Source organism: Saimiri boliviensis, chromosome 10 (assembly GCF_048565385.1).
Source record: "Saimiri boliviensis isolate mSaiBol1 chromosome 10, mSaiBol1.pri, whole genome shotgun sequence".
Lineage (NCBI taxonomy): Eukaryota > Metazoa > Chordata > Mammalia > Primates > Cebidae > Saimiri > Saimiri boliviensis.
In genome coordinates, this window is record NC_133458.1 from 117985681 (window position 1) to 118005345 (window position 19665).

The 19665-nt window shown below is 38.1% G+C and overlaps 1 long non-coding RNA gene across 1 annotated transcript in view; it reads left to right on the plus strand.

Moving 5' to 3' along the window:
* Positions 1-16760, plus strand: part of LOC141579974 (uncharacterized) — a 91181-nt gene extending 74421 nt beyond the window's left edge. The window contains exons 5-7 of the long non-coding RNA XR_012511966.1: positions 10787-10849; positions 11643-11710; positions 16201-16760. This is a non-coding gene — a long non-coding RNA (uncharacterized LOC141579974). The remainder of the gene's footprint in view (positions 1-10786; positions 10850-11642; positions 11711-16200) is intronic.
* Positions 16761-19665: the final 2905 nt, after the last annotated feature.

The window sequence follows — 19665 nt, forward strand, 5'->3', positions numbered from 1 at the left end:
AGCAAACACTCTTGCAATTTTTTCTATCATAGATAAGCTTTGCCTGCTATAGAACTGCATATTAATAAACTCATACAATGTACACTAGACAGTTAAGCTTTTTTCACTCAGCATTATTTTTCGAGATCTGCCCATATTGTTTGTGTATAGGTGGCTCATTCCTTTGTATTGGTGAAATCTACTCCAGCATATAAAAACACTACATTTTATTCAGTCTCCTGTTGAGGGACACCTGGGCTGGGAAAGGTGTAATGTGCAACATGTAATGTGTTCTTAAATCATCAGCATTACAGCAGGGAATCCCCTTGGTGGTAGATTTTGGAGACCAACTTTGCTACTTACATGCTTTCTAGGTCTTCTGCAATTAACCTTCAATAATTAACAAATAATTTACCCCTTTGAATTACTAGACTGCATGTGATAATACTGTAAGGAGCTGATAAAAGACAACGTTGAGCTATAACTCAAGTCTCTTTCCCTGAAATCATTGGGAAGAACAAAAATGCTTGGCTGGAAGAGCCACCACAGATGACTGTCTCCCCACAGAAGGCTGTAAAGTCACCAAAGTGCTGTCTGTGGAAAAACATCTTGTGAAAAACTCTTTTCTAAACAAAGACTCAGACTGGAGTCCTGTGCCTGGATTAGAAAGCCACCTCATAAAATCTCCCAGTTATTTTTTCTCTTTTTTACAAAGATGGTGAATTGACCTTTCCTTGTTTCCTAGGGAGAACAGGATGAATAAAAGAAATAAAGTATTTTACGAAAGACAATTAAGAATAAACAATGTAGGAGGGAGGGGGAAATCTAAGCTTATATGAAAGGGTAAAAAATGACAACTAAGTGCATTACCTCATCTCATTAAACCCATGCAACAGGCACACGTTAAGTTTCAGTTTCGCTGACAAAGGGGGAGTAGTCAAGTGATATGACTTCGTAAAAATCACAAAAAGTGTATTACTCGTGAACCATAAGTCTTGTGCCTTTATTCATAAAGCAAAATTCTTGTGCCTTTATTTGTAAACCAAAATTCTCTCTGATTTATCTGAAGACCCTTAAATGTGCCATTAAATTTACAACATTTTTTAGAAGTTGTGTCTTAATTTGAGGCATCGTGACTTTTGTTTGTCACTGAAGCCAAAAGGCAAAACAGGGGTCATTTGCAATGAACAGCTAATTACCTTGGTGGTCTTTAGGTAGATTCCGAGAAGCTCAAGCCTTCCTGAGGGACTCACACAGCAGAGTTGGAAAATGGGATTGGAGGCTGAAGAGCCAGCCCTGATTTTTCTCTGTCCACTCTTACTCAGAAGGAGAATGATTGAAGAGCACAAGATTGCTGATAGGGAAGGAACAGAACCTGGACTTTCTCACTTTTGATTTGAAAATCAAGCCATTGGATGAGGCTTAGTTAGGGCCACAGTGAGGACTCTCGAACACTGTGGTTCCCTGGTGCCCTAGGCCTCCTTCTACACTTATTTCTTTTTATGCAAAAGGAGCCGGAATTAGGCCTTTGGCCAATCTGCTGTGTGAGGGCCTCAGAGAGCAGGCCTGAACCACAGGAAGACCAAGGGATCCTGCAGTTGCCTGAATTACTCTTCCAAGAAAGCCTAAGAGAAGGATCACTTGGCAGAATAGTAGGCAGAGCCCTGGATGTGGAATCAGAAGATGGCTTTCAACCCCAGCCCTACGCAAGAGGTTAGGGGTTAACTCTTGAAGGTTTCGTTTTCCAATATAGGTTGATAGTATACCAAAGGAAATACTTTTTTATGTTAAAGCACCTGCTACAGATCTCAGTCTTAACATCCTCAGTTAGAACGGTTTACTCAGATTTTTCTTAAGCACTCTTTTACTTAACACTTTGTGTTAGGCATTCATGATTGCCTAAAGACAAACAATTTAATGATTGAAAACTTAAGTCCAGCTATCTCAGTCTGACTCTCAGCTCCACTTCTGGTAAGTGGAGAGAGATTGGAAAGTTATTCAACCTGTCTCTGCTTAGTTTTCTCATTTGTTAAATAAGTACCTTTCTCAAGGTTATTATAAGTATGACATGAGTTAATATTTGTAAATGACTTACAATAGCTCCTGGCCCATGAAAGTGCAATCTACTTTGCTATTATTGTTATTAGCCATGATACCTGCTTTGAAGACAGGAATGATTATAGAGATGAGAATAGCAATATATTTAGCTCTTATTCCAATAAAGGTATTGGTCCAAAGGATACAGTAGTCAACTTGCATGTGAGCTAGAAAGTTTATAATAACTTACTTGAAATCAGAAGTCATCAACCAACCAAGAATAGTTATGGATCACTGCCCCTCTCCGTGCCAAAGAAATGAAAAGAAGCTATTAATCTGTCCAGACATTTCAGGTTTGGGCTGATGCAGCGTCCTGTTATGGAATAGGATCTACCAGTGCCCCAGAGCTCCTAAGTGGATCCCTTCAACTCCATCAACCACCATAACTAGCATGGGTGAAGTGGGGAGCAATCCCAGGGAGAGACCTGTGAGCCCCTCATGGTGTCTCCTTTGGGGGTCAACTACTCAGCTCAGGCCTGCTGTCTGTATAATCTCTTTTCTCAGAATTACAACAGTCTCTGCTGGCCTCTCCTATTGGACCTCCCCTTTCTTTTCCCAGATTCCTCTCTCCAGGGGGAGAGATTATAAAGAATAAAAGAATTGCACAAGATTAGAAAGAATAAAAGAATTGCACAACTCCTTCCCTTTCTGCCTTTGCTAAAATTATCCTGATGCACTGGCCACAAAATACCAGTCACTTAAGAAGAGGAGTCTGCCAGGAGTGTGTTGGGAGAGAAGATAAACACGAGGACCAGTTGGAGAAGGCAAGGCAAAATTAAGAAGGCAAGCCAGAGTCAGAAACCACCTGTCAGCACCACAGTGTCTAACAGCTGGCAGGGTGTGGACACCTGAAAGTGAAGCCAAAAAAGGGAACCAGAAAAGGTAATTATTTCTAGGGTAATTTTTTTTTTTTAAAAATAGAGTCATCTTTTTAAAAAAATAGAATCAGGCTACATTCACAGTTATCCTATTGGATTTATTAAAGGTACAATTCATTGGGTTTAACTCTCTCTTTCTCTCTCTCTCTCTCTCTCTCTCTCTATATATATATATATATATATATATGTATACTCAGTAATAAAATATTTTTTATATATCTATCATATACATACATATTTATGTAAGTAAATATATATATATTACTATTGAGTTTTACTAAGAAAGTTATAGACTCCCAAGAAATCATTAAAAACATACTATACTAGTCTTTCAAGGGAGAGGAAATTCTCAGTTTATTCTCCCTAAATGCAGTTAACCATTATGTAGAAACAGTCCAGAGAACGAAGCCCATAGAAGCATCATGAGGTTGAGTCAAGCAGCGAAGTGAGGGGGTGTACTCTCACCTGTACCCCCTGGAGGCAGGAAGACAGACCTCATGCGGCATCAGGATTGAGTTTCATCCCTTTCCTGATCCAGGTGGATACCCAGAGCTCATTCTCTTTAGTCCTCATTTGCAGGTGCAGAAGCTTGCCTTTCCAGACTCCATTGCCTTTCTCAATGTCAAGGCCACAACATCTTTTTAAGAAAGCCTTACATCTTGGCTCACTGAAGAGAGGGAAGTTCTGATTGAGGACACTTGGAATAGGACTGTCTTGGTTCACAGACAGTTCATGCTGAATAATCAATAAGTGATAGGTGGGCATTTATTTTTGTATGATAACCAGGAGAGCAATCTAAGTCCTCTTCAAGAGATGTGTACAGAGTTGTCTTAAAGGTAGTGGACCCTGCAATTATTGGTTCAGCTTAGAATGGACTGCCGTCTCTCTGGCAGAGGCTGGACCAGCTCCTGACTCCTTTGCATCTGGTCCCTTTAGGTGTGGTTCCCTTGCATGGGGGTCCACTGAGTTCCTCACAGGTCATGTGCCCTCCCCATCCCAGACCTAGGTTCCCTTATGGGGAGATGGTGGTCTGGTTTTTCACTGAATCTCCTTGTAGGATAATATTAATATCATAAACTCTACCTTGATTCCATCAGGACCTAGTGCTTTTTACTCTCAAAGCCTGTGTTGACAAACGTTCTTTTTAGAAGTTATTAATTTCTTTGCCATTTATCGGACTAGCTGGCTGACTGACATTGGTGCTGGATCTTCATTTCTGTTCCCAGCTCCATGCTTACATTTCCCCCATAGAATCCAAGATATATCATAACATGGACTATATTTGGCCTTTTTCACACAGCTTACCCTGCATGTTGAGATCTAGAGACCCTCCAGTAAGAACCTGAGAAAAATAACCTTTCATTTCAAGTTCAGGCACAATCTCCCTAGTAGATAGCTCCTGGGGACGGACGACTATTTTACATTCAATCAAGTCTTGTATGTTCGAAATACAATTACTTCCAAATTGGAAGAAGATGCTTTCAAATATTGAATTTCCTTCCATTAGGTAAGCATCATCTACTTTAGCCTGGAGCCCAGGGCCTCATCCTAACATACCCAAGCATTCTGGCCTCTACCTCTGTGTTACTAAAGTCAGTTCTTTTGCTTTTCATTATTTCTGACACAAGTTAAAGGAATTAAGACAGTTTCTCTTCTCTTCAGCTTTCCAAGAACCACTGCCACAGCCTTCCAAGATTTTCAATAGATTCAATATTTTAGCGTTTAGAGAATCTAAGAAGTGGAGAGTGAAATGAAAAGGAGAACAAAGAGAAAACAAAGACTTTATTCCTGCTCCCAAGCCATAGCCTCTCTCTTTCCCCTCATCCTCCTGTTTATCAGCCTGATTTTCCTCCGTAATTCCCTTCATGTGGACAATTAGGAGTTCTACCAGTTCCTTCTTTACGACCGTGTGAAAATCAAGTTCTAATGAACATAAGGAGGGGGCCTGGCCCCTGCTCAGGTCTCAAGAGACCAAACCATGACTTTTTCAGTTCCTCAGGTTTTAGGGCCTATAGGAACTCTTCAAAGCCCAGCTTCCTTACACCATCTTTCACTTTTGGAGAATATTTTTGAAGGAATTGATCAGCATAGGTGATTCTGGTGGAGGTTGGTGGTGGGGAAGAGTTCTTCCTCAGCCCCTTGCTCTAACTGCCCTGAGTGCGGCTGGAGGTCTCAAGTCAAGAAGAGTTCTGAAGCCCAAATTTGATTTTGTCCAATTCAAGGGCTATTTTGAAATAGAGTGGTTATGATCGGCTAAGTCATTTGGGAAACATTTTCTGAAATTTTAGCTTCGGATTAAATGGTAGGGGGAGATCCTGATCTCTGGTGAGTTGAATGGAAATACGGTTTTCCAAGAGAAGTGAGAAAACTTCTTTAGCACATGAGGGCTGAAATAAATATCCTAAATCTCTTCCACAGACTAGCAGATGCTCCTCTAGCTGAAAGACTCCAAAAGCTAAGTTCCTGGCCATGGCAGGACAAAGGCTGGCCATCTCCCGTTTGCCTCCACCTCCCTTCTTGATAAATGATGCCAGCTGCAGACTGGTTTCAGCTGGTCTGCAGAGGATGCACAGTTCCTGGAATTTTCCCTACTTTTAACCTTTTACCATATGGAACCTAATTATAATGCATTAGAATAGTAAATCTCCATCTCCAAAGCAAACATGGGTCATTTGTCACCGTATGTCTCATACACATAATATGTATATGTTTCATGCCCTTCATGAATATTCATAATATTTTCCAATACCCTGTTGAATATGTATGTTCCACCTTTCCATTTAGCATAAATACTTACTTCTTTCTCTCATTTGAAATGTGGATTTACATTCTAGGTTGGAGACTTGCTTTCCACCTGCCGAACATAATCTCCTTAGAAATAAAGTTCTCCTTTGCATTTGCTGGTATTGTGACTTTTTAAAAATTCCCTACATACCTCACTTCTTTGTCAACCCAATCTGAGCATGGCATTACACATCCTATTTTTAGACCTCTGATGCTAATTTAAGACACTGATTTTGCATTCATTTATTCAGTTAACAGAACATCCTAAATTCAAGTGAGGGCACCACTTTCAATGTAATAAAACAGTGCTCTAAGTTCCCTTCTAAAACAATGAATTTGAATGCATTGCCTAAGCAAATCTTTTAAAGTTTCATGTGTTGTAAATTAGGAAACCATTGGAACATAAGACCATAAAAGCATCCCCAGAACTTTAGAATAAAAAATAATCTTATAAAGAAAGAAACAGAATCCTAAAATGAGAATGTTAGACTAAAGTCATACATTCACCAACTTCATAGTTGTCAAAACCCTAGAACCCATACTGACTTTTATTTTTTCCTTTTTAAGGGATGAAATATTTCAAACACATAGAAAGGAGTAGAGAAGAACATATTCAACATTCTTCACATAAAGTGTTACCCTATTTTAGTAAAAACCTTTCAGCCTGAATTTTAGAACGCTGTATACCACTCCATTGATCCTATTTTCTTTCTTCCTCCTCAGAGTTAACATCCTTCTCAGTTTACTGCTCATCATTTCCTGACATGCTTTCCTGCTTTGACATAATATTTAATTATCCCCAAATGTATATACAATGTTTTCATGATTTTTAACTTTTTCTGTTTGTAGTTTTCATCTCTATATTTCACGTAATGTTGAAATTCTGTGTAACAAAGAATATAAAAATACTCTGATAATGTTACCAATTTTTTCTAATGACATAGAAATCACATCACTTTTATTTCCTGGGTTTAGTTACTAAGTAGTTAGGATATGAGATCCCAAAATATGATATTTCCAGAAAGTGAATATGCACATCGACATTTTAAAGATAAATGGAGAAGCCCATGAAGCAGCCAGAAGAAACAGGAGAACAGAAGAAAGATTAAGGAATGTGATGTTGTCACAGAGGATCATCAAAGTGTTGAAGTGGTTAACAGTGTCAACAATGACAGGCACTGTTTTAGGAGGTATTATGGGAATGATCAGTTTTCATGTAGGAAGGAATGAGGGGAATCGAAGAATTTATTTTACCACAAGATAGAAAAGCATTCCATCTTTTTCTCTGCCCACAGTCCCTAATGCACACAATAAAGTTCTTTCACTTAGAGAAACTTATGTGACAGTGCCCAGAATAAAAGAATTTCAGACTTTATAAATAAACTACACACAAATAGTCTCTGTGAAATAGTTCAGAGTACAGTTTCTTCTTATCTGTTAATATTTCCACCTATAAGGATATAACTTCAAAAAGCATTGCTTATCAAAACTAAACCCTGTACAAATCCTTACCCATTATGCTTTGTTGCCTTCTCCAAAAGAAACTTGAGAGTTGGGGTTTGGATTCAGTTGGAATTCCATCATCAGCACTTCACTGGGCAACACTGGGCATGTTATTTAACCACTATGAGCTTCAACTTCCTCTCTCTTAAGTGGAAATAATAGGTTTGTTTTGAGGATAAGTCAGTTAATACATGCAGTAAGTGCTTAACGGATTGCAGTAATGCTGAGGCTCTAGTAGATATTTTAAAATGCCATTGCTTTTCTTTTTGTTACCTCTTCTTCTCTACATCTGTATCCCACTCTTTTATGTTTGCAAGTACTGTGTAACTTATGGCTTTGGTTTGCATGTACTTATTTGTAACTGCTATTCATATAAACAGTGTGATTGTCTCCTTGATAAAATCGAGTTCCCGCCCTCCTCAGAACTTTTTTTTTCTTTACTCTCAGCACTTGTATGGCATCTCACTCTTAGTATGTGACAAATTAGACTGAAGAACAAAATCATGATAATCTTGACAGATGAAGAAAATGTATATGATGAAATTCAACATTCACGATTTAAGAAAAACACATATTTTTAGCAAACTAGGTTAGAACAGAACCTTGATAATCTGAAAAAGAAAATCTACAAAAAAACCAAAACAACAGGACATCAGCAAATGTCATACTTTGTGATAAATATGAAATTATTCCCTTTGAAGTTGGAAAAAAGGCAAAGACCTTAGCTTTTCTAAGTAGAATTTTGCTCAAGTTCATAGTTAAATAGTCAATATCAGGCATCCCCAAACTTTTTACATAGGAGGCCAGTTCACTGTCCCTCAGACCGTTGGAGGGCCGCCACATACTGTGCTCCTCTCACTGACCACCAATGAAAGAGGTGCCCCTTCCTGAAGTGCGGTGGGGGGCCGGATAAATGGCCTCAGGGAGTTTGGGGATGCCTGGTCAATATAATAAGGCAACAAAAAAGACATTAAAGGTATAAAATTTGGAAATAAAGAAAAGTAAACTAGTATATGCAGTCAATATGATTACATGTAAAAATTAAAATAATTCATAGATGAATCATAAGAATTAGAGTGTTCTGCAAGATTGTTGTGTACAAAATTATTGAAAGGTCATTTCATTTCCCTATATTGAAAACGGTTAGAAAATAAAAGTTAACAAATGCTTTTATGATAACATCACAACATCATATGCCTAGGAATAAATCCAACTAAAGTTGTGCTAGGCCTCTATCCAGAAAGCCACAAACATTAAGAGAAATTAAAGAAAACGTAAACCTAAATTGTGTGTAATAAAATGTGATGGATTAAAATACTCTGTCTTATATTAATTCTCCATGAAATGATGCAGTTAAAACTCTTATAGGCTTATATCTTTTGTATTTTGACATACTAATTCTAAAATGTGTAAAGAAATTCAGAAGAATTAAGGTAGCCAAGATCTCCTTAAAGAAGAAATGCAAGATAAAGATTTAGCAGATATCGAAACTTATTATAAAGCTACAGCAATTAAGACAGTGAGGTACTGTGACATGAATAGGCAAATATATCAATGTATATTGGAAACATGCCAGAAAAACCAGAAATCATCTGCTGCCTATGAGAACAGCTGACACTGGAAAATAAAGCTTCTCAGTTCTGGTTGGACTCCACCTTGCACTGGAGTATTCTGATGGTTGAGGGGTTTTGGGCACCAGGAGCAGCTGTGTTGGGATGTGCTACACCTACAGTGTGCTCAGTGTGGCTGCCTTGCTCCCATTACATTTCAGTGCCTTTGTCTAGAAAATTAATCTCTAGCTCACTGAAATTTACTTCATAAATGTTATTGGTGTAATGACCTCATCACTTTGTCTACAACTGGGGATGAATTCCAAGATTCCCAAGGAGAGGAGGGGAACCAGAGGATGTCACGTTTAGGTACAGTAGTGCACTGCAGGAGGCTGCTGGTTCTTTGAGGTCAATTTTTGTGAGCAAGTCATATCAGTTGAATTTGTCTACTAAACTCCTGAATTCAACTGGTAGGCCTTTGGGGATAAATAAGAACAGTTGCTACAAGGAACAGATAGATCACTCTAGCTCCCAATTCTGGTGGCCAAATGCTATGATCATAAACCAGCCGAGCTTGAAAGGATTATTAAAATCTCCAAAGGAAGCTGGAGAAGCAAGGGAGGAAAGACTGGGGTTCAAGTGTCACAGCAGAAGTCCCGTCTCTGGGAGCCTGAGATGATAACATAAGGAAGGAAGATGTGAGTCTCTCTCAAGTACATGGTGAACTGGCATTTGGTGACTTTTCAATCAGAGAGTAATAAATGCTGGAATTTATGGATGCAGGAAGATGTAAGTGGAGGTTTCAGTCCCCCTAATCCAACTCTCTGTGTAGAAGGGGCTAGACGTCCAGAGGCTGACTAAACGGAGGTTTTAATGCTGGCGTTCTTTCTTTTACTTCAATAACCTTGTTTATACTTGGAAGTTAATCCTTTTATTCTTCCCAACAACTCTTCTGCTTTTTGAAAATGAGCTGGACGAAGCTCTAAACTAGTTTCTATAAAAGTATTTTGAACTGTTTGACATTTAAAAAAAAATGTGTTCAGATGATAAAGTCTCAAATAGTTTCCTATTTGGAAAAGATACTCGCAAAGTAGATTAGGGATACTTAATGAAGACATGGATCATTTACTAGTAAAGTTCAAATATTTTTGATAATTTTTAAAAGGAAAACATTGCATTGCTGGGTAAAGACTGAGGAAAAGCATAGAGAGAAATATGACAAAAATAGATTTTTAAAAAGTTTTTTATTAAATGAAAAGTATGATAATGGTTTCAGGTATAGCTGAATCCAGATACTCTCACAATATGACCAGAAAGTATTCTATATTCATCTGTCATCTCTGAATTTCTTTTCACTATTTTTATTCTCTGAAAGACTCTTACCGCTTGGGGATAAAAATGCAGCCATAAAAACAGATGAGTTCATGTCCTTTGCAGGGACATGGATGAAGCTGGAAACCATCATTCTCAGCAAACTAAAACAAGAACAGAAAACCAAACACTGCATGTTCTCACTCATAAGTGGGAGTTAAACAACGAGAACACATGGACATAGGGAGGGGAACATCACACATGGGGGCCTATCAAGGGATGAGAGGGTAGGGAAGGAATAGTATTAGGAGAAATACCTAATGTAGACGGCAGGTTGATGGGTGCAGCAAGCCACCATGGCAAGTGTATACCTGTGTAGCAAACCTGCACTTTCTGCACATGTATCTCAGAATTTAAAATATATATAGAGAGAGGGAGAACCTGAACAACTTAAGTCTTCTTTTTCCCACCTTCACAACTCCAGTGAAAGGACTGCATGCCTGAGTCGTGTAGATAAAAAATGTGAAGGGAGATTTTCCCAAAGTGATGCTGTGCTGATAAACATATTTGTCCACTGCAAAATAGTTATTCATTACATGGAGCTGCTATAAGCATCTGTCTCAGAAAGTATTTGCCATGCTTATAAACTTCATCAGTCTTACCAGCATACCTTCTTCACTCTAGGAAGATACTTGGGTTGTCTTCACTCCTGACATTTGCCTCAGTTTTAGATCTTCACAATTTCAGGTGAGTAGAGGTCGCTGAAATCCGTGATGTACCATGTTTTCTTTTCTAGGGATCTTTTTTGTAGTTTTAAAACCAGTGCTATTTTTCAAGTTGCTCTTTTCCTATTTAATAACGTACTTAATTTATGTGAATTTTAAAGATGTGGCCCATAATTATTTGGTCCATAGTTTTGGCCAAGTCTGTCCTCAAAAGAATGCTTGATGAGATACTTTAATTTCAAAAGTAAACTTCCCCACCACTAATTCATTCAACAGCTATTTACTAAGTGCTTGCTAATTACTGTAACTATTTAAGCACAGAGTCTATTCATTAACAACTTAGGATCTCTGTCCACAAAATCCCAAAGTAATGAACCTATTTCTCCAACTTCAGATCTATTCCTTCCCTCCCTAATGGAAGCTTAGACTTCTCTCTAAGAAATTTAAATTTTGTCCGCAAAAATCTTGATATTTCATCTTAACCAAAGTTATATTTGAAGGCAGGAATCAGTAAGTGGGGTCTGATACAAACAGCACCATTTATAACAAACAGAAACAAGACACTTGCCAGCTTTGAGTCTTGTTTTGGTAAATTGAACATGCACCCAAACTCTCATCCCTATGTAAGATTTCTGCAACTTAATTAAAATAGTATGCATTACAAACTCCTTAAAGCTAGCTTATATATCAGAAAACCTAACTGAAGTGGTCCTACGAGGCTCTGTGGTAATTCTATATTCTTCAAAAAACCTATAATAAAATATATACATAGATAAGTAATAGATTTTTTTTCTTCTGTTATCCCTGTTTTTCAGGAAGAAGCAAAAGGCAACCTAATGAACTGGAGACAATTGGTGGTGGTTTATAATAATTTAGTCCAAAGGTATGTTGGAGTTTGTAGAAAATGGCATGGAATTCTCTCCTTTTGTTCCTGTCTAGGCTCTTGGTGGCTGCCAACGTTCTCATTCATCTTCATGGCCAGAAACCTGCAGACAACTAGAAGAATGCAAGTTACAGTATCTAAAGCAGGCGTCCCCATACTTTTTACACAGGGGGCCAGTTCACTGTCCCTCAGACTGTTGGAGGGCCGCCACATACTGTGCTCCTCTCACTGACCACCAATGAAAGAGGTGCCCCTTCCTGAAGGGGGGGGCGTCGGATAAATGGCCTCAGGGGGCCGCATGCGGCCCGCGGGCCGTAGTTTGGGGACTCCTGATCTAAAGCATACAGTTGTTATAGTAAATACAAACACAGTCAAAGACTATGGCAAACTCTGGCATTTCTGAAAATAGACACATCCATGTGCCATGCTTGGCAGGGGGCATATGGGTGACAATCCAGGCTGGCCACTAAGTGAGCCACCAGCTCTCTCTGGTCTTGTTTCAGGGGCCAGATTTCCTTTGAGGATTCTGGGTAAGCTCTTGGCCTTTCCTGCCTGGCTGACCGGGAAACCTACACCATGAATCAAAAGAACTGGTAGGTGATGAGATAGGGTTCAGACTTTTGGCCCTCTAGATCTGATCTCTCCACTTCATTCCAGAAAACAGGCAAAGAACTCATCCTCTTTGCAAAATTAGGAGAAATACTTAATGTAGATGATGGCTTGATGGGTGCAGCAAACCACCATGGCAAGCGTATGCCCATGTAACAAACCTGCGTGTTCTGCACATATATCTCAGAATTTAAGTATATATGTGTGTGTGTGTTATATAAATAAAATGAATATATATATGAATATATATGTGTGTGTATATATATATATGTATATGTATATATATACATATACATATAAAATAAACCTGAACAACTTAAGTCTTCATTTTCCTACCTTTGCAAATCCAGTGAAAAGAGTGCATGCCTGAGTCATGAGAGAAGGTTTTCCAAGGGAACACAAAATCCAAATTCAGCTTAGATTCAGAAAGTCACTGCACCAAAGAGCCCATGAACCACTCCCCGCAGAATCAGGGAAAGCAGTTCTGGGCCAACCAAGGTGGTATTTTCTAAGGAAAATGGCCTGCCTTCCTTATACCTACTTGTGTTTGCAGCTCCGAGCTCAAGAGTGAACTGATGATCCCAGACTAGAGGCATAGAGAGCCATTCCTATTCATTGTGGACATCTAAGACAGTAGATATCAGAATGGAAACCTGTTACATTCAGAGATTTCACCACGTCTTTGTATGCAAAGCACTTTTAATGACAAAATACTGGGGAGAATTTGAGGAGTGAAACCAACTAACTCACTAATGCATTTTTAAATCCCTCTTTCATTCACATTCACTTGTACGGTATGATAAATTCAAGCAGATGCGCCGGAAATTTCTTAGCATAATGAACAAAAAAGTGGTTTTGCGATTACATCACTATTCCTGATGGCCCCCAGTCTAAACCTTTCTTTTTATATTATACGCCATTATTATTTATTCTTTCTATCATGTGACTTGCCTTTTCCTCCAAATAAAACAAACTTCAGCTTACGGCTTTGACATCTATTCAAACACTAGGTCTCCTTCAGGTATTAATATGATTACTGTTTTCTGTTAAGATGTGAACTTCAGTATCCTATCAGCTGCTTATTGAAAAGAATAATCAAAGACAGGGCCCAAAATAACCCCAACCAACTTCCCCAATTTGCAGACTGACAACTAAGTCTGGCCTGCAAATATTTTGTTTGGCTGCTCCAGTTATTTTTGTTTTGTTTTGTCTTGGTTTTGTAATTGAAGTTAAATGACTTCTGGCAGAAGATCCTTTCTCAAATTTCACAGGCCCACAACTCTCTGTTGCCTTATACCCTAGCCTGATTTCAACATTTTTGTAACCTTCATGAAACTTATAGGCATTTGGGTTTGTGATGCCTCTCAGGTAGGTGGATCACCTGAGGTCAGGAGTTCAAGATCAGCCTGTCCAACATGGTAAAGCTCCTTCTCTACTAAAAATACAAAGTTAGTCAGGCATAGTGGTGTGTGCTTATAGTCCCAGCCACGGGAGAGGCTGCAGCAGGAGAGTCGCTTGAACCCAGGAGGCAGAGATTACAGTGAGGCAAGATCATGCCACTGCACTTCAGGCTAGGTGACAAAGTGAGACTCCATCTCAAAAAAAAGGAAGAAGAAGAAAAAAAGAAAATCCTGACAAATAGAGTAGAGCCAGGGAAAGTCATGAAGAGAGGCTTCTCACATTTGTGTGCCTGATAACAAAAAAGACTCTAGAAAAACCACAAACTTGAATAAAGCCATTTGCAGTCTTATACAAAAAATAAACAAATACCTTTGAGCAGCAACCGCCTGTCCAACCTTGGACTGGCACCACCCTCCTTATTGCTCTTTCTAGGCAAAGATAATTATTTTAAAACAATTATGCAATCCTCCTCATTTTTTCCTTTAAAACTCTTTATCTTTCTTTACCTCCCTGAATATGCGCGTAGTTTGCATATTCCTATTGCAGTGTCCTATTTCCAAATAAACATCATTTCTTTTAGAAACTTCTTTTTGTTATTTAGGCTGGCCAGTTCATGGAATCATTCCAATCAAACCAAACACAATCTTCTCTAAATTTACAGTTATTCTTGGAAGACTCAATGTATGCTTAAACTATACAACAACATTCTGTGTTTATTTTTAAAAGAAGTTGGGCTCTAGGCTCAGAAAATACAGGTAGAGTTTAATTGATGTAAATATCTGGTGAGATAACTTGGAAGTTGTGCAGTCTGTAGCATCATTATTTGGTTGCAAGATGCATTATATCCCTGACCTTTCTCACTGAATCTCAGTAGCATTTTCTAGTCATTGTGACCAAAGGAAAAAAGCTTCCTAAAATGTTTGCATTGTCCCTGAGTGGCTCTACCATCCCCATTGAGGTATAACTTTTGCGATGAGAATTTATGTGGCAGATTACCCTCATTTTTTCATTGTCAAAAGCTGATCTTTCTTTAACTCCTCTATATTCAGTATCCTTTGGCATCCACTACTTGGTTCCAGTTTGACTTTTGTCCTAGAAAATGCTGTGACTTCCCAGGGACTGCCGTAATAGCGGCTTCCTCCAGGATATAGTCCATTCTGACTAAGTAACAGGGCTTGCTTGCTGCTGCTTCAGGGATGCTAGTATAAAGTCTCTTCCCAACCTGCATTTCGGTCCCTCAAAGAACCTCTGTGTATGCTTCCACTAAACTTCTTTTTGGGCCTTCCTAGATTGACTTCCAGTATACTTTGGGCTCTTTCATTGCCGCAGATAGTCTGCTCCCTAGAAACCCTGGGTGATTTACAGATCCAGTATTGGCATCATGGCTGGAGTGGAAAATCAACAGCATCCTGATTGGGTTTGATACTTAATTTGATACTCATATTTTAAGAACATTACCATGGACCATATGTCAATTTCAACTTCCTTCACCCATGCTTTAACCTGGTTACTACTTGTGCCTCTTTCGGCCCTTAACTACCTCCTTTCTCAGGCCAATGTGGTACTGTGTGCCAATTACAAAGCTGGCGTTCTCTAGGCTAGTAGCAAATTCTAGGATGATGATAACCCACCAAATTACAGGGACTACAGTTTCCAGTACCATAGCTCTCTGGGATTTCCCCCACTGTGGGTCCCTGCCACTAATGAATTCAACATGTGCTTGATACTAGTTGATTCCCTGACACCCTCAGCTCAAGGACTTGTAGCACCGCTGGTAATGGGACAGGTTCCCTCTTGCATGCCCACCTACCCAGATCATACACCAGCTCTCTCTGACCTTTTCCTTGATATGAATTGCTGCTTTTCTACCAAGCTAGACATGAAGCCGTCATTGTCAGCAATTTGACCAGTGGCTCTCTATTGCAAGGGCTATCCAGGTACTCACCTGACCTCATGAAATTCTTCTCTGGGGGAATAAACAGCTATTCCCCATGGACCCAGAGATTCTCATAGCCAAATAAACCATGTCTCCAGCTACTCACCAATACATTGCCAAAACCAGAATTAAAAGAAAGCCTGATCTTTGCAGGAGTATGAGTTTGTTTTGTTTTTGTTTTTTCTTTTAGTTATACATTTCTCATTCCACTTTCTTTTTTGCTGTGACCCAGCAGCAATTATCAGAGGGATCTACATAAGCCAATTTCAGCATAACTGACAAATGGTCAATAATTTATTGGTCTTTCCATAAATGTAAGTCTGGACTCTTAAGACAAGGCAGACCTTGGTGAAGCATCTTTCTGTAAGGATGCCAGCTATCTAGGCAGCTATATCCTACACCAGATCCTCAACTGCACTTACATTGGTGTCACCCTTTTACATGTGTGTCTCTGCATTTCTCTTAACTTTCCTAACCTTTCTGTATCCTAAGAAAAATAACAAAATCTGGAATTCAAGTCTTTATCTACCTCCCTCCTTACCAGAGTTGGCACTATTCATCTTCTATCAAGTGGAGACATCCAGGCCATGTGTACAGATGCACACGTGCGCGGCCCATTGAGAAGACTGGCTTTATTCCAATTCTGGCCACTCCTCTTGTTGTAGACTGCTCCTAAATTAGTTGTTTGAGGTAAGTAGTACCAACAATGCATTATGAAATGCGAACATGTCTAATGGACTCTGCGGAATATCAGTGTGTGTAAGCTGCATAGACAGTGACTAAAACTTTTCTTTGTAAATGTTTTCCTTATAGTTAGTCACTAAAAATTACAGAGCTTTGGTCACCAAAAATGTATTTCTTATGCATAATCATTGACCAGAAATGTAACCTGATTCTGAATTTGAAACAGGGCATTTTATTCTGGTTTTCTTCATGGGAAGTGGCTGAATTTGGTAGAGTAGAAATAGAAAGTTAGGAGTTTAAGAAGAAGAACAAGATGCATAATGCACAAATTACCCATTGAAATGTTCAACACATCAAATTTTAATATTTGAAATTTAAAACATCTAAGGAATATTATAACACTGGCTTTCAAAAGAACTAACCTATATCTGATAATATTGCTATATTTGATAATAGCAATCCTAATTGGGATAACAGAATAGCTCATGTGGTTTTGATTTGCATTACCCTAATGATTAGTGACCTTGAGCGTTTTTCGTATACTTATTGGTCATTTTTGTCTTCTTTTAAGAAAGGTCTATGCATGTCTTTTGCCCATTTTTAATGAATTGTTTTGGATATATTTAGTCATACAAAATTAAATCATGTCATGTGTTGCAACACAGATGCAACTTGAGGTCATTATATTAAGCGAAATAAGCCAGGCATAGAAAGAAATATCACATGTTCTCACTTGCATGTGGGAACTAAAAAAGTTCATCTCATGGAGGTAGTTATTAGAATAGATAGCTGAGGCTAACAAGGGTGTGTGGGTTGAGGGCAGATGAAGAGAGAGGTTGGTTAATAGATACAAATATACAGTTTGATAGAAGAAATATTCTGATGTTTGACAGCAGAATAATGCAACTATTGTTAATAACAATGCATTGTGTATTTCAAAATAGCTAGAAGAGAGGACTTGAAATGTCCCCAACACATAGAAATGGTAAATACTCCAGGCCATGGATACCCAGAATTTCATGACTTGGTTATTTAACATTCTATGCATGTAACAAAATATCACATGTACCCTATAAATATGTACAAATGTCATGTATCTATTAAAAAATTCTGGTCGTATAGATTCACTTGCTCAAATGCAGCCAATGTTGCAAATGCACCTGTAAGGTCACAATTCCAGATCATACACATTTCTTCACAATGTCTTTTTATACTCCCTCATCAATGGCCAGATCTGACATCTGACAAAACATTTTTTCATGTGACAACAGCCCTTTTTAAGGAGAATTGCAGACTAAATATATATATACTGTGTTACTAACAGAAAAGTTTGGCATGGATATAAGAAAATCTGTCATGAAAAGTCAATGACGTACTCCTTTTTTAAGGAGCATAAACTGTGGGACATTAGGAAAAACAATTTAAAACATACAAAAATTCTACTTCTAAGAATTTTGACACATACTTAATATAAAGATACATATTCAAAAAATCAACAAAACAAATATATGACAAAATTGATTAACAACATACATACTCCATACAACAGAATACTATATTATCATATTTCTTAATGTAGATCTATACTAAATGTTTTTTAAAATATTCAAAAGAGTATCAAGTGAAAAAATAAGTTATGAAACATACCTGGCTGGTTAAAGTTTTATAAAATATATTCATATGTTTTTATAATATCTGAATAGAGATACATTAGTATGTAATAGTGGTGATGATCTCTGAATGGTGGAGCTTTAGGTAACACTATGTATTTATTGCTTTACTACTTTGAATTTTTCTGAAATGAATTTGGATTGTTTATATAATAAATATGCTAAGTGTAATAAAAAGGATAACATTGCCCAGCACCCAAACCCTAGTCACTATGAAATGAAAGTAGGTCCATAAATTTGTAGAGTAACCTTGTGGGCTTTCTACTTTTGTGCAAAGTACCAGCTCCTTTTCTTTGGAAACTCCTGCCCTACGTTAAATGCCAGATGGGTCAGCCAAAAACCCTCGGTGGTCTTAGCTTTTACTGTAAGTTAAATGACCTCATTTTAACATGAAGTTTGAATAAAATTTACAGTCTAGATATAGAATGGTTACCTCCTCTTTTTTTTTTTTTTAATACAATCTTGCATCTGTCTATGGGATTTGAGGTTTTCCTAGTTCCCTCTTTTTATTAAAACATTTTCTTCTCAACATGGACATTTAAAAAAAATATAAGTATACAAACTTTAATTTATTTGTAAGAATAATTTTATATTTTAAAAATAGGATACATACATGTATGAGTATACAGTATGGCTGACACAGACCACGTCCACACTGGTAAGCTTTTGAGAACCATTTACACTATGTTAACAGTAGTACTGGTGCAGGCAGACAGAGGAAGAATAAATAATAGTGCTTCAGGAAGTGTAGTGATTGAGAGGGTCAGTAAAGAGAGCACCTCATTGCACATGCTAGAGCAGAAACAACTCCCCTGTAGTGACATGTGCACAGTTCCAGATCTCCACAACAAAGATAGCCCAACTCATCAGAACAAACCACCTCCCAATGCAGCTGGCAACTGCAGGGGTAGAACTCAGGCATAGCAGGCACAGGAATAGGGAGACTGGAGCCAGGGACAAATGCTGAGGGAAGAGTTCCAATGAGCATGTGTGTTCATACATACATACTGCCAACAAAGAGCATTGTGCTGTGTAACACTGCACTGTGTAATCACCACTCACTGGATTCCATGATGGAGAATAAAAAGCCTCTTTTTTTTCCTACATATTTATATCATTCGATACAGTTAGAATGGGAGCTATTTCAGAAATAGAAAATCTTCTATGCATGTCTACTTGTTTTCAGGAGAGGCCATTTACTTATTTAATGCTTTACACTGCACTCAGAACTAATCCTCAGAAGTGGGTACATTTAACAAGTAAACTAAATAAAGCATAAGGAGATTTTTGCCCAAACCACCAAGCTAGAAAATGGCAGGTCAGAAAAGACTTGACTGAACTCCTATCTTCTAATTTCAAAGTAAATTCTTTATACTGTAGAGCAACGATCAATCAAGTCATAGAAAGCAATCCAAAATGGCTGGTTACAAGCATAGTCTGAGGCTATGTGCATTAAGTTTGCTTCAATATGTTTAATTGCATTTTAATTATTTACTGCTGATTTTAAGATATAAGACCAGGAAGAGAGGCCACTTCCTGCATACTTAGCTTAAACTATGAAGTGTGTCATATTCAATATTCTGTGTCCTTTAGGACTAAGGCAGGGCTATATTTTGTCTAATAGCATAATCTACTATGCTTACATTTGTATCCCT